Source organism: Leptonychotes weddellii, chromosome 12 (genome assembly GCF_054177405.1).
Source record: "Leptonychotes weddellii isolate Sample4059 chromosome 12, ASM5417740v2, whole genome shotgun sequence".
NCBI lineage: Eukaryota > Metazoa > Chordata > Mammalia > Carnivora > Phocidae > Leptonychotes > Leptonychotes weddellii.
The window spans coordinates 64,469,068-64,482,423 of record NC_138380.1 but is presented as its reverse complement, the minus strand read 5'-3'; the positions used below and the strand labels follow the sequence as shown (position 1 = coordinate 64,482,423).

At 40.5% G+C, this 13,356-nt stretch overlaps 1 protein-coding gene and 1 pseudogene across 4 annotated transcripts in view; both read right to left on the bottom strand.

The window, feature by feature from the left end:
* Positions 1-13,356, bottom strand: part of CDK6 (cyclin dependent kinase 6) — a 239,780-nt gene that overhangs the window by 175,995 nt on the left and 50,429 nt on the right. The window lies entirely within an intron of this gene.
* On the bottom strand, positions 730-13,060 carry LOC145716567 (ubiquitin-like modifier-activating enzyme 5 pseudogene; annotated as a pseudogene).

The following is a 13,356-nucleotide window of genomic DNA, read 5'->3' as shown; positions in this document are numbered from 1 at the left end:
CTTCCTTTTGAAGAAGAAAAAGGAGTTCCACAATCACCAAGCTTCTTTGTATAGGTTACTTCTATTTTTGTAATAAAATAAAACAGCAATGAATCAAAAATGACATGCACTAAATTCAAACACAAACATGGGAACTGCACCACTACAGGAGTGCTTCTTAAATATTACTTTTAAAATGTTTTCCATTATAATTAATACATTTCCTTCATGAAAAAAATACATTTTTTTTTTTTTTACCACTGCCTCAGGTCAGCACTGATTTTAGTAACTCCAGTTCTTCCTGCACTTATAGTTTGTAATATATGACATTTTAGTAATTTCCAAAAGAAAAAAAAAATTGATGGGAACATAACTGGAGAATAAAATAATCATAAAACACTGCTGAACCAAAAAGCCTGCTTCCAAACCGTTGTTAGTTACCTAACCGTCGTGGCAGTATGCTCTGTTGCTTCATTTTACTGAAACCATGCTTCCAAACACTGTTTGTATGACACAATTCAAGAATAACATCTAACCCACCCAAGTTATTTTCCTCAAAGTTGTAACATTCTCTTCAAAATATGAAGACTCACCGATGGTACCTGAAGCAACCGGACTCCACACACGAAATGGGCAAAGGTGAGCCCATGAAGCCACTGCCAACTGCTCTAAATCATAAGCCATGGAGAAAAGGCACTCATTTTAATTGGCAATTTTTTAAAGATTTTATTTATTTGAGAGAGAGAATGAGAGAGAGAGAGCGCGTGCGCGAGCGCACACATGAGCACGGGGAGGGACGAGGGGAGGGACAAGCAGACTCCCCGCTGAGCAGGGAGCCCGATGCAGGACTCGATCCCAGGACCCTGGGATTACGACCTGAGCCAAAGGCAGACGCTTAACCAACTGAGCCACCCAGGCGCCACTAATTGGCAATTTTTAAAATGTGGAATTTTAAAGAGATATGTGTGACCGTGCATAGCATACAACATTCCTGTATAAATTTTAATGTATATAATTATTTTATTTTTCAAGGTTACAAAAAGAATGGCATTAGGTAGAAGTGGCTCATGCTGGTTCAAGGAGATAATTCTTTTTATTTTTTAAGGTGCTATTATTTTGGGGGTGGACTTTCTCAAATCAGATTTTAGAACTTTATTTTACAAGTGAAGATCGCAGTTTTCATTTTGTGCCAACATTTCTTCCCCACAGATACAATGAAGACATTCATATCTTCAAAGCAAAAAATCATCAAAATAGATTAGCACAGCATAGTCACATCCTACTGATAATGGTTATACATGCATGTTTTTTATTGGTCTCCAAACCATTGGGAGTTTATTTAACCAAGGCTCTCTAAGCTTTTATTATTTGGTGCAACTCCAGAGAAAACCAGTTTATCAATTATAATGTAGTGCTCATATCAGGGTAAATGACACTCTTCCAGTGAATAAATACATGTCAGTCATTGCACAGGTAATTTAGGTCTCTTTTATGCCCCCAGTACAGGACAACTATCGAATTATCTAGAGAATCAAATTTAAATGAAATATCCAAAAGGTAGTTCATATGATGGTATAATCTAGATGATCTTAGCCTAAATTTATTCCTGTTAGCCAAGTTAATAGTAGTAGTTTTCTTGTAGAGAGTGATTCTAAACACAGTGAGCAGATGCCTGCTAGCTCTCATCCTATATTTGAGAACCACATACTACTTTATTGTCCATGCCTCAGGTAACAGACCACAAAGGCTTACTGGAAAGAAAAGAAATATGGCATCAAATTGGTCATTTCTTCGCACCCCTCCCAAAAGGCCAAAACAGTTCAGTGGCTAAGTTTTCAAGTTTTCTTAACTAGAAAGTTTTAGGGGAATTACTGATTTAGTTGAAGGGAGAAAGCAACGAGTAACACAGTATTTTCGAAGAGTGTTAACAATTTTGTGAAGATTATTATCAGTTAATGTTGCCCTAAGCTTTGCCAGTTTTTAAATGATTTTTTTTTTTTTAATTGCAAGGGAATAGGCTTAAACTCGGGAAATAAAATATAGGTCAGTCTATTATCTACATATTCTTCATCTTGGCCATGATGTCTTCCAAGCTTTCACCAGAATCTTCCACAGTTACACCTCAGGTATAGAACCTTCTTGCTTTTTGGGAATTGTTTATGGCAGGGTCATTCCTTCAGGTAAGTCAGGAACTGGACCTGAAGAATTCTGCAGTTCCTCCTCTGAAACCTCAGATACCAACTCAATACCCCATCCCTTATCTTCACATATTATCTCCTCTTCTTCTTCTTGAACAACCTCTTGTCCTTGTAGTCTTCCTGCTGCTTCCTGCAATTTCTGTCAACACACTGAGGATTTGGCTTCATGGACCCAGCAGGAAAAAAATCCTGCACTGCATTATATCCAAGGTAAAAACTCACAGTACCAAAGTTTAACAGAAACTTTAACACATTTTGTACCAAGCTCCTAGCAACCATGCCGACAGTGGTAGGAAGACTGGGGGCACACATAGTCTCATTTAAGAGTCTTCTCATCAGTATTTGCAGCACTTTGGTGGCGCACGTGCAAAACAAGCAGACCCTCCAGGAATTATGAGCTGTATATGCCCTGAAACTGCATTTTCACTGACCCCAGACGCCAGCCACGTTTGCCCAAGTTCATTACAGGCTGTGTTTATTGTCACCCGAGGTTCAAAACCGTCTGCACAGCTAAGAACTAGGTTAAGGGGTTTTCCCTCTTCTCATCCACCATTACTTACTCTCATCCATGAAATGCTGAAAGTCTTCTACTGTGGTTATATTGCAGTTACATACTTCCTAAAGAGCATCTGGGTTAATGTTCCTCAAAGCATATTCTGCTGCTTGAACTTTACTTAATCCTGCTTGATTGGAAGGATAAGTTGGAAGAAAGGTCTATTCATATGTGCCAGTTCCTCCTTGTCGTGGTCAAAGAGTAGCAACGTAGCAAGGCCACGTCAGCAGGCACGCTACCGACTCCGCCGACCCCACTATGGCTACAGCAAAGGTACAGATTTCCTCCTCGCAGTCGCTTCCGATGCCCACTCGGTTCAGTGCCATCAGGCGCCTGCAGGGGTTGGAGTCCATGGCCGCTGGGCCCAGCTTCTTGATGGGAAGGACGCCCACAGCCCACCGGCTTCTCTCCCGGGCCAGTTTCCACTCCAGCTCCTCTGCCCACTGCTGCGGCTGCTCCCTCCCCAGACTCGGCCGTGGCTGGGACCCTGGCCGCCGCTCTCCCAGCCCTGAACGCTGGGGAGGGAAGTGCTCCCAGGTCCCTGCCACTCCCGCGGGCCTCCCACCCTACCGCCTCCGGTGCCCTGCAGCCATCACTCCCCTCCGAACAAACCCTCTTACAGCCTCCTCGCTCTCCAGGGCTTGAGAGACGGGCCACAGCAGGGCCAGGGTCATCAGTGTCTGGAGCCGGCAGCCTGCGGGGCTGGCTGCCTTTCCGGCCACTTAGGATGCTGCAAATGCAGCGTATTACTTTCTCCTTAGAAATTCACAAGTGACATGAAGGGAAGGAGAGGTCCTGGAAGGACCTGGAGGATAACCCCCCCCCCCCTTCTTTGGCTCCAATGCTGATGGTCAACATCTTACAGAGCCAGGACTCCAATGAAGACATTTTGGGAAATGCTGCTCCACGCTAAAATACAAAATTCAGTCTTACTTGTTTAGTGAACATTATCACTGTAAAAAAAAAAAAAAGTTATGCTAGTTTATATAGTCTACACTATCTTATGTGTAGGAAATGCATTTTGAGTCAACAATTATAAATACAGGTATTCCCCAGTCTTCGAAAGTTCACGCCACTGCCCTTTTACAAAAGTCCTACATTAGTACAGCTGTTCTCACTAACTGAAGAAATCTCAAAGAGGATTTGTGCTTTTAGGAAAAAGGGAGAAAAGTGAAAATAGCATTCAATACTTGTTTTTTGTTTTTTTTTTAAGATTTTATTTATTTGACAGAGAGAGACACAGCGAGAGAGGGAGCACAAGCAGGGGGAGTGGGAGAGGGAGAAGCAGGCTTCCCACAGAGCAGGGAGCCCGATGCGGGGCTCAATCCCAGGACCCTGGGATCATGACCCGAGCCGAAGGCAGATGCTAACGACTGAGCCACCCAGGTGCCCCTCAATATTTGTTTTGTAGTGAGCCTCTACAGAGGCAGCACGCATCCCAAACAGTGAAGGGGGCACCCCCAAGCTCCTTCCTCACAATGATACTCAGCCTCTGGGCATTAAGCCGCCTTAGCTTTGGAGGCTCTCAGTGAGCATCTGTGCTTTACCTCGATTTGTTTTGTGCACCCGTTAGCAAGATGTGTCCTAAGGTATCAGAAAAGCCTAGGAGAGGTTACTTTTTGGATCTGGGAACACTCAAAAAATTTTCCACATAAATTAATGGTAACTGCTTCTTCACTTTACACCATTTCAGCCTACAAAAGGTTTCCCAGGAACATTCTACTTTCAAATAGCAGGAAAGGCCTGTATTCATCTGAGGAATTTTAGAACATAATATTTATGATGCTTTTCTGTCTACAATGACTCCCTCTGGAATTACCCCAAATCAAATAAATAATAGTCAATGTGGTGGGCAATAAAGAGAACATAGATGTTTTAATATAACAAATAAGTCTCACATAAAGCAACTGAGCTAAACAAGAACTGAAATCCCTGGTATTTGGCAGGAGGTTAACAATCTGTAATATATTTATATAAATCAATGAGGAATGTGGCCAGGCTGCCTATAACCCCTACACTTGCAAAATGAAAGAGCCAGACAGGTCTGAACATTTGAAAATAAACACTGGAAAATAACTTCAACTGTATGATTCCTTGTATTGACCAACATCCTAAGACTTTCTAAAACTTTTTTTTTTTTTTTTGCTATTCAGTAAACTGACAAAAACACCATTTCAATGATTGCATGACTGCAGTTCCATAAGAGAAATATATTCATACTGTGTTGAATATGAACAAAATATCTCAGAGGACGTTTGGAGGAAATCAAAGCTACCATTCGATACGTATCCATTAGAGCCTAGCTTAATGTGATCCAAGTGAATGTTCAGAAAGGGGAAATGAAAAGTGGTTCTCAGCATTCACTAAGTCTATGAATCCAGTTTAGCTACGCAAAAGGCAATCCAAAAAAGCCAGATAGGTCATTACCATTTCACAATTAAGTCAGCCAAGCCGCTAACTATCCCAATAAAGTTCTCTCCCTGTCTCTATAGTCCTGACCCCTCAGCTGCGGGGCAGAGAGCAAAGCACAGGGTCCAGCACAGCCCTCAGCTTTCCAGCTGTCCTAGTGATGTCATTATCTCATAACAAAATTTCTCCGTGAATTAACTCTGTATCCTACCCATTGTAATTCTTAATGACTGCTTCCTGTTCATGTTTTCCATTTAACTTGCTATTCTGGATCTACTGCATAGGCAAGTTGCCTTTGTCTAATGGATGGGATTACATCCAATAGGTTTGGGATTTCCAAAGATTACAATTTACAAAGGTCTCCCAAACAACATGCTTTGTAAACACAAGCCCCGCCTTTCTGTTGTGGTTATAAGAAAAGGGAAATCTGCATTATTTGCTGTGATTAAACTTTGACCTGTCACAGGAAGTTCTATGAGGATTTTTTTTCCTGTCACTTTTTTTTCATACTCTTGAATGTTTGGACATCAAATAGTTCAAGAGCTGAGAGAAGTCTGGCACCGCTGCCTAAGGGCGCTAAACAAAATTTTATTTGAACTACGGCCAGTCTTTGGAATTGAGAAGAATTCTTTTTTATCTCTCTTTCTCTATATAGTCCACGAAGCACATTCTGGGTGTGTAGCTTGCATGTACCCGAGGTTATGTTCACGTATACTGGATAATGGCCAGGGTGTTCCCCATTTGCTCATTAAATATGGACTGTGTGTGCACTTGTTCTAAACCAACACTGAATGGTGTAACTCCAGAGGTATTTGCCACCAACAATAATGAAAATGCTGCTAGAAGGAACTTGCCATTTCTGCAGCGTCCATAAACATTTATGAGTACCTACCATGTGCAGGGGTGGTACTAAGTCTTGGAGATTCCAAAAGATGTAAGATGGGTATGGTCTTTAAGAGCTTTACTATCCAGTTAGGGGAGAGAAGACTGATATATCAAACTGTAAGTAATGGTGTATGGCTGTGCATTAATTCCAAACAAATTCTATACACAGAACATGAAACTACATATCACATCAAAGTACATTCATTCTACACCCTAATATTCAGTAGACATGTGCGATGTCTGCCTTTCCTATTACCTCCTCTATAAACCATATCCTCATATTTTGTTGACGAACCACTCCTACTCAGGCAATATGGTTTTGGGGGCATGAGCGCAGCATAGCATGTAACCTGCTCTGGACAGAGTGACACTGATTGATTTAGGGATGGACAGGACCATGTGACTCAGTCCCAGGACTTTTACTAGAACTTCTGGGAGAGTAGAGATCGCTCTCTTTATTCTGGGATTACCAAACCGGCAACAGAGAAGCCTGCAGCTGCCGATGGCTGTCTTTGCCACCACTTTAGTGAGCACACCATGGAATGCAGCCAACGGGGAAGAGAGCCAGAGCAGAGAAACGATACAGGCGAGAGATTCTGGAGACACTGGTAAGCACCGGCCCCACTTGTGCCAACATAACCTGGGATTTATTAGTTACGTCAGCCAGTAACGTCACTTTTGTGCTTACCCAGTTTGGGCTGGGCTTTTATTACTCACACACAAAAAATAATCCTAGGACATTTATACATATCTTGAAATGGTTAAATGATTCTGAAACAGCAATATCTGACCTCAAATATGTCTTATATATTAGACACAATGAATTAAGGTCAAGCATATAAATAGTAGTAGTTTCCTCTAGGTGACTGCACCAGACCTGACTTGCTGGGAGACAATTTCCCTTTAAATGGTCCCTCCAGGAGCATGACCCCTGGGCAAGAGTAATTGACAGCCCCAGAGCAGACAAATTCATCTCTCCCAAGGAATCCTATTTGAGGTTCCTGGTCTGACTGCAGAAACGTTTTGTGGAGAAAAAGCGGAGAAAGGCAGAAGAAGACACACAGATGAGTTCATAGCAAACAGGAATATGTAACCTAGAACAGGAAGGGACTCAGTGGGGTAAGAGGAAGTGAGGAGGCAAGGAGAAGTATTTAAAAATAACACAAGGATACAGTTTAATTTAAAGGCTGAATCCCAATGCTCGGAGATATGTTCTCCTAGAATCCTGAATTAAGCAACCTCATTACCTACTGCTGAAAAGGGGACAATGCCCAGGGAAGCTGATCCTTGGGCAATGCAGAGTTTAGGGGTGCTGACCTCCCTGCAGTCAAAAATCCACGTGTAACTTCTGATTCCCCCAAAACTTTAACTTCTAATAGTCTACTGTTGACTGGAGGCATTACTGAGAACACAGTCGATTAACACGTATTTTGTGTGTTATATGTACTACATATTGAATTGTTAAAATAGAGCTGGTGTTCGCTTCCGCAGCACATATACTAAAATTGGCCCCCATGCAAGGATGACACGCAAATTAGTGAAATGTTCCACATTTAAAAAAATAATAAAGTAGACCAAAGAAAATGTTATTAGGAAAATAGTAAGGAAAGAGAAAATACATTTACAGTACTGTATTAATAGGGAAAAATCTGCATATACGTGGATGCATGCATTTCAACCTGTGTTATCCAAGGGTCAAGTGAAATGTCAGATTGCAACTCTAAAGCAGGGAAATCTGTTCGTGCTGCTAAAGTTTAAGGCTACCATCATCTGACAAGGGACTGCAAAGTCAACATCCTTTATTTACTAAATCACTTGATTCTTTATAGCCTTAAAGAGAGTGTTCATAAGAAAATTAAGTGGTTCATCTTCTTCTAGTTCATCTTTAGAGTTTCTACTAATATGGTTTCAGCTTCTATCTATATAGAGGTGGCAATCTGGACCTATGAGCTAATATCTTTGCATCCATTAACCAAAAAATGTTTTACAAGTTAAGTGGGAATCCCCCAAATTGGGCAAGTTTACAAGATACGGCTCGCACGACAGTAAATATTTAAAACAGAGCAAACAGTAAAACTCCTATATATGGAAACACACTGCTACCGTATGATGGCATATGGTACAAAATTGGTATGCTATTAGCGAGGCCCCATTAAATAAGCTCTGTGGAAGTCCTAATGGGAATATGGCGTACCTGCAGACTACTCTGCTCATATTCAAGACGAATTCCTGAAATGGACATTAAGCAACAGAATTCAAACTTTTTCTTTTTTCTTTTAAAGATTTTATTTATTTGACAGAGATAGAGACAGCACAAGTAGGCAGAGAGGCAGGTAGAGGGAGAGGGAGAAGCAGATGCGGGACTGGATCCCAGGACCCCGGGATCATGACCCGAGCTGAAGGCAGACGCTTAACCCACTGAGCTACCCAGGCGCCCCCAGAATTCAAACTGCTTTCAGTCCTCCAGCAAACACTAGAGGCACTCTTCTGTTATCAAACAGTTCTTTAAACTGCTAATGCATTTTGTCTGAATGAAAGAGAGAAGAATGAGGTAGTAGCATCACTCCGTTATGCTAACTCTATGCAATTACGGGAAAAAGGAAACACTACTTCAGAGCTCAAACAAATAAGGAAATCATAAAAATGTATTTGTTCTCTTATAGGGCAGAGGACGGTGGCAGAGGCAAAATATTCAACGAGTGTATTCTAAGTCACCATGCAAATCACTACCCACCCAAAGTCAAGAGATAAAAAACACAGGTAGCTAGACAATGCTGAGTCGATATTTTTGCTGAGTCCAGTTCCAACACGCATTAGTTCAGAAAGAACGTGAAGTCAGCTCTACAAAAAAGAAGAAACCTGCAAATTGAAAAAATTAGGGACTTTTCCATATGGATTAGAATAGACACCATTCGGCAACCCCAGGGACAGCGCAGGAGTGAGATACTAACTACTCTTTTACCTGTTGAGGTCTCCACCGAGACTCAATCACTGTACACAACAGTCAGCTTCCATCAGCCACTTGACAAACACAGATATGCTGGTCAAAACAAAGGCCTGACAAGAGTGAAAGGATTAAGAGACCCCAAACCTGTGGCATCTGGTGTGAAGGTGGGGTTCAGGGGCTCTAAGTCCTAAACCCTACTGGTAGGTCAGAGGCTACCGATTAGCAAACTAAAGACAACCTTAAACTGGAAATGCCTCTGCATACTTCCGTTTATCCTGTTCTTTTAGTTCTCCATGCACCTGGTGTAACCATCTAACACACAGCAGGTATTCAATAAATGTTTTGCTGAATGAATTAAACTTTTCAGAATTGTAACTCAGGGAAAAGTCAGCAGCAAAGGAAAAGAGAGGATCTTCGGAGAGGTCGTTAGGAAAGAAAGCATGGCACCCTGAGTAAGTCAAATCTTGTAACTGACGTTAAGTGAGGACACACACTCCTAAGTTGCACTTATTAACTAACACTGTTAGTTTGCTCCCTATCCACTCGCTACTTCCACATACTTGGACTTTTTTAGTCCTCACAACTCTATGAGATGGTGCTCACTTTATGAATAAAGAAACAGACGTACGTAAACAACACTGCAGCCTCATTCACACTAGCTAAAAAAGTAGTCACAACCCAAGTGTCCATCAATGGATGCATGGATAAACAGAATGCACTATATCCATACAACGGAGTATCATTTGATTAAAAAAAGGAATGAAGTAGAGAGACATGGTATGATGTGGATAAATCTTGAAAAGATTACACCAAGTGAAAAGAACCAGTAAGGAAAGGCCATATATTGCACGATTTCTTTTACATGGAAGGTCCAGAGTAGGCAGGTCCATAGAGACAGAAAGTGGATTAGTGGTTGCCTAGGGCTGGAGGTGCTGGGGCAGGGAGAGGAATAGAATATGACCACTAATGGGTACCGGGATATTTTCAGGGTGATAAAATGGTCTAAAATTAGATCATGGTGATGGTTGGGCAGCTCAGTAAATAGACCAAAAACCACTGAACTGTTTATACAGATAAATTTGATGGTATGTAAAGTGTATCTCAGTAACGCTGTTTAGAAACAAAAGGAGGAAAGAAAGAGCCAGAGAGAGGTTTAGTACTTTGCCTAAAGCACAGGAGGGTAAGTGGTGGAGATAGGATCTGAAGTCAGGCTGTCTGGTTCCAGAGTCGGATTTCCTAACCATTGTGCAATCCTACCTCTGCAGCATTTGGGTCAGAGACCTCTCTATGGCAGAGGAGACACACTGGCTGACAGGATCCCCAAATGCCTTTGGTAAACTTGGATATAGCAGTATATGCCTTCCATGCTGGACTGAAAACAATAAATGTTCAGAAAATTCACAGGAAAAATAAAGTTAAAGACTTGATCCTCCAGGCCCTCTTACATCCTTCCCTTAACTAGTTAGAAAAATAACCCACTTTAGTTCACCCAATAGAGGTAGAAAAAGATAGTCTCATCTCAAAAATACAAGAGTTAAATGATATTTTTGAAAGTAAAGTCAACAGCTCTGGCTTGAGTCAGAAGGAGTGCTGGATTCTGGAAAACTTTCAACATTCAGTTCTGTCTCCATTTCTGACCTGTAAAAGCCCCGTTCTCCAGCTTTGGGCCTCTCTTGAGGAAAAACGACGAATCAGCCAAAACGAGGCAGCTGTCTGTGCTGAAGGCTGTCTGCTGGGTCTTAGAAGAAAACTAACCAAACTTTACCTACACCGTAAGCCAAAAATCTTTCATAATCACATCCTTCTGAGGTGAGTAAATTTAGCCTAGCACTAATTCACTCAGGTACTTAGGATTAGGTTCTTATCTAATAAAACAACCATTGAAGTTAGTTCCTTTTAAGGAAACACAAATGACTATCAACATATGAGAAAATTTTAAAACTATAGTAATAATGAAACAAATGAAAACATCAGCAATATACTATTTAAGCCCTTCAAACTGGGTAAGGAATTTTTAAATGGTAAAATGGCATAGCGTCTGTGAGGGTTTGTGAAATGGACATCACTGTGGGAGTACAAATCGGTAAAAACAACAACAAAAAAACCCACCAACCAACCAAACAAAAACCTTCTGGAGAGTAATCTGGCAAGATAGGTAGGTAGATACATAAATAGATACACAGATTATGTGGCCTTTAAAAAGATGATTCAGATTCATATTTACTGAACATGGAAAGGTGTTCATAATCTATTATTAAAAGAAAATGAACGTTTCAGAAAAATATGTACAGTTTGATTCTGCATATATAAACAAAATGGTAGAAAGATAAATCAAGATGCTAACAGTGGTTATCTCTCAGTGATGAGATTACTGAGCTGTGTTTCCTGTTATTTGCCTATCTAGACTTTCTACAGTGAGAGCATATCAATTTTTAATAATAAAAAAATCGCCATTTTAAAAACAAGAGTTATAAAAGCTTCTTTTCTCATTTAAGTCTTCTTTCTTCCATCACTCATATACTTTTCTTCACTCTGTTCCTCTGAGTTACTGAGAAAATCCTGATCCTCAATCCTGAAATGGCAAGTTTTTAAAATTAAATATGTTAACAACTTAAGTTCTTAAATTGGTTCTAGGAGAAAAAAAATACTATGTATGCATTATTGTCTCACTGAAGGGATGAGATTTTAATCTTTCTCCCATATGGAGCAACCCCATAAAAAAGCATGTAGGAAAAATAAAACTACTTTTCTGATGCTTGGCTAATTGTTAGGTCAAAAGTAACAGAATTACCATGAAATAAAAGAGAAACAGTGACAGCTCACAAATTCTTTAAACTGCTCTAAGGTTTTTATCAGACAAGCCAGAGAAAAATCCTGCATGGTAGAATTATGGAATTTTGAAAGTATGGGGCACTTCAGAGATTATCTGGTTCTGTACAATCGTTTTACAGATAAAGAAGCATAGGCCAAGAGAATGCAGATGGGCAAAGCAACTGAAGGAGTAAGAAAACTGGGTCTCATGGCTAAGAATTCAGCGCCCTTTCTAATATAACAAGGTATAAGCAACCAAAATGATAAAAGCATTTTTTTAAAAGTCATTATAAAAATTAACATCTAATATCTTACATTCTATTTTATTTTTTTAAGACTTATTTATTTATTAGAGAGCGAGAGGGAGAAGGGGAGAGAGAATCCTCAAAGAGACTCCCCACTGAGCACAGAGAGGATGCGGGGCTCGATCCCAGGACCCTGAGATCATGACCTGAGCCACAATCAAGAGTTGGCTCCCCAACCACCTGAGCCACCCAGGCGCCTCTAACATCTTACATTTTAAAATTAGATCTATTCAAGCAAAATTTCCAGGAACTACTGTGTTAAGAACTGAAAAAAAAGGGGCACCTAGGTGGCTCAGTCGGTGAAGTGTCTGCCTTTGGCTCAGGTCATGATCCCAGGGTCCTGGGATTGAGCCCCCCATCGGACTCCCTGCCCAGTCGGGAGCCTTCTTCTCCCTCTCCCTCTGCCCCTCCCCTTGGCTTGTGCTTTCTCAATCTCTCTCTCTCTCACTCTATCTCAAATAAATAAATAAAATATTTTAAAAAAAAGAACTGAAAAAATCTATAAATATATTTTAAGGACACTATCAGGAAACCATATTAAAAGATAAGAAAACAGAACATAGTTGGAAAAGTTAAAAAAGAACTGATAGCTCTATCAACTGCCAAACTTAGGCATCTGGAATTAGGTTGTTTTGTTCAGATGTAAAAATGTGTAATATTAAGTTATGATTTAGTATGCCTCCATACAAATTTTATTTTAGAGTTTAATCTTTGTTCTAGGAATATTTCATATAATAAGGTAAATATTTCATGGCATTGAGAGCAATGAAAAACTAAAGGAGAAGAATTTGTAAATGTAGCTCCAACTACATGTCCCCCAAGGAAGAATGTTTCTTTTGCAAAGAACCATAGGAACAACTCATACTGGGACTCTATCAGGCAATTATCCACGAAAGTGAGAATTTTGATATCTGATTCTTACCCATTGTAAGCCCTCAAACAATTTTTAAAAATTAAAGTTTTTTTTTTTTTTTTTTTTTGCGAGAGAGAGAGCACAAGAGGGAGGAGGGTCAGAGGGAGAAGCAGACTCCCTGCTGAGCAGGGAGCCCGATGCGGGATTCGATCCCTGGACTCCAGGATCATGACCTGAGCTGAAGGCAGTCACTTAACCAACTGAGCCACCCAGGCGCCCAAAAAATTAAAGTTTTTAATGGAATTCTCTGTAGCATGCATTGAACATTTTCTTGACTTTTTAAGCGCAATATACTGATTGTCTTCTACCGATGGATAATTCGCAGTCATTGTTATTACAAAATTACAATCGTTTAA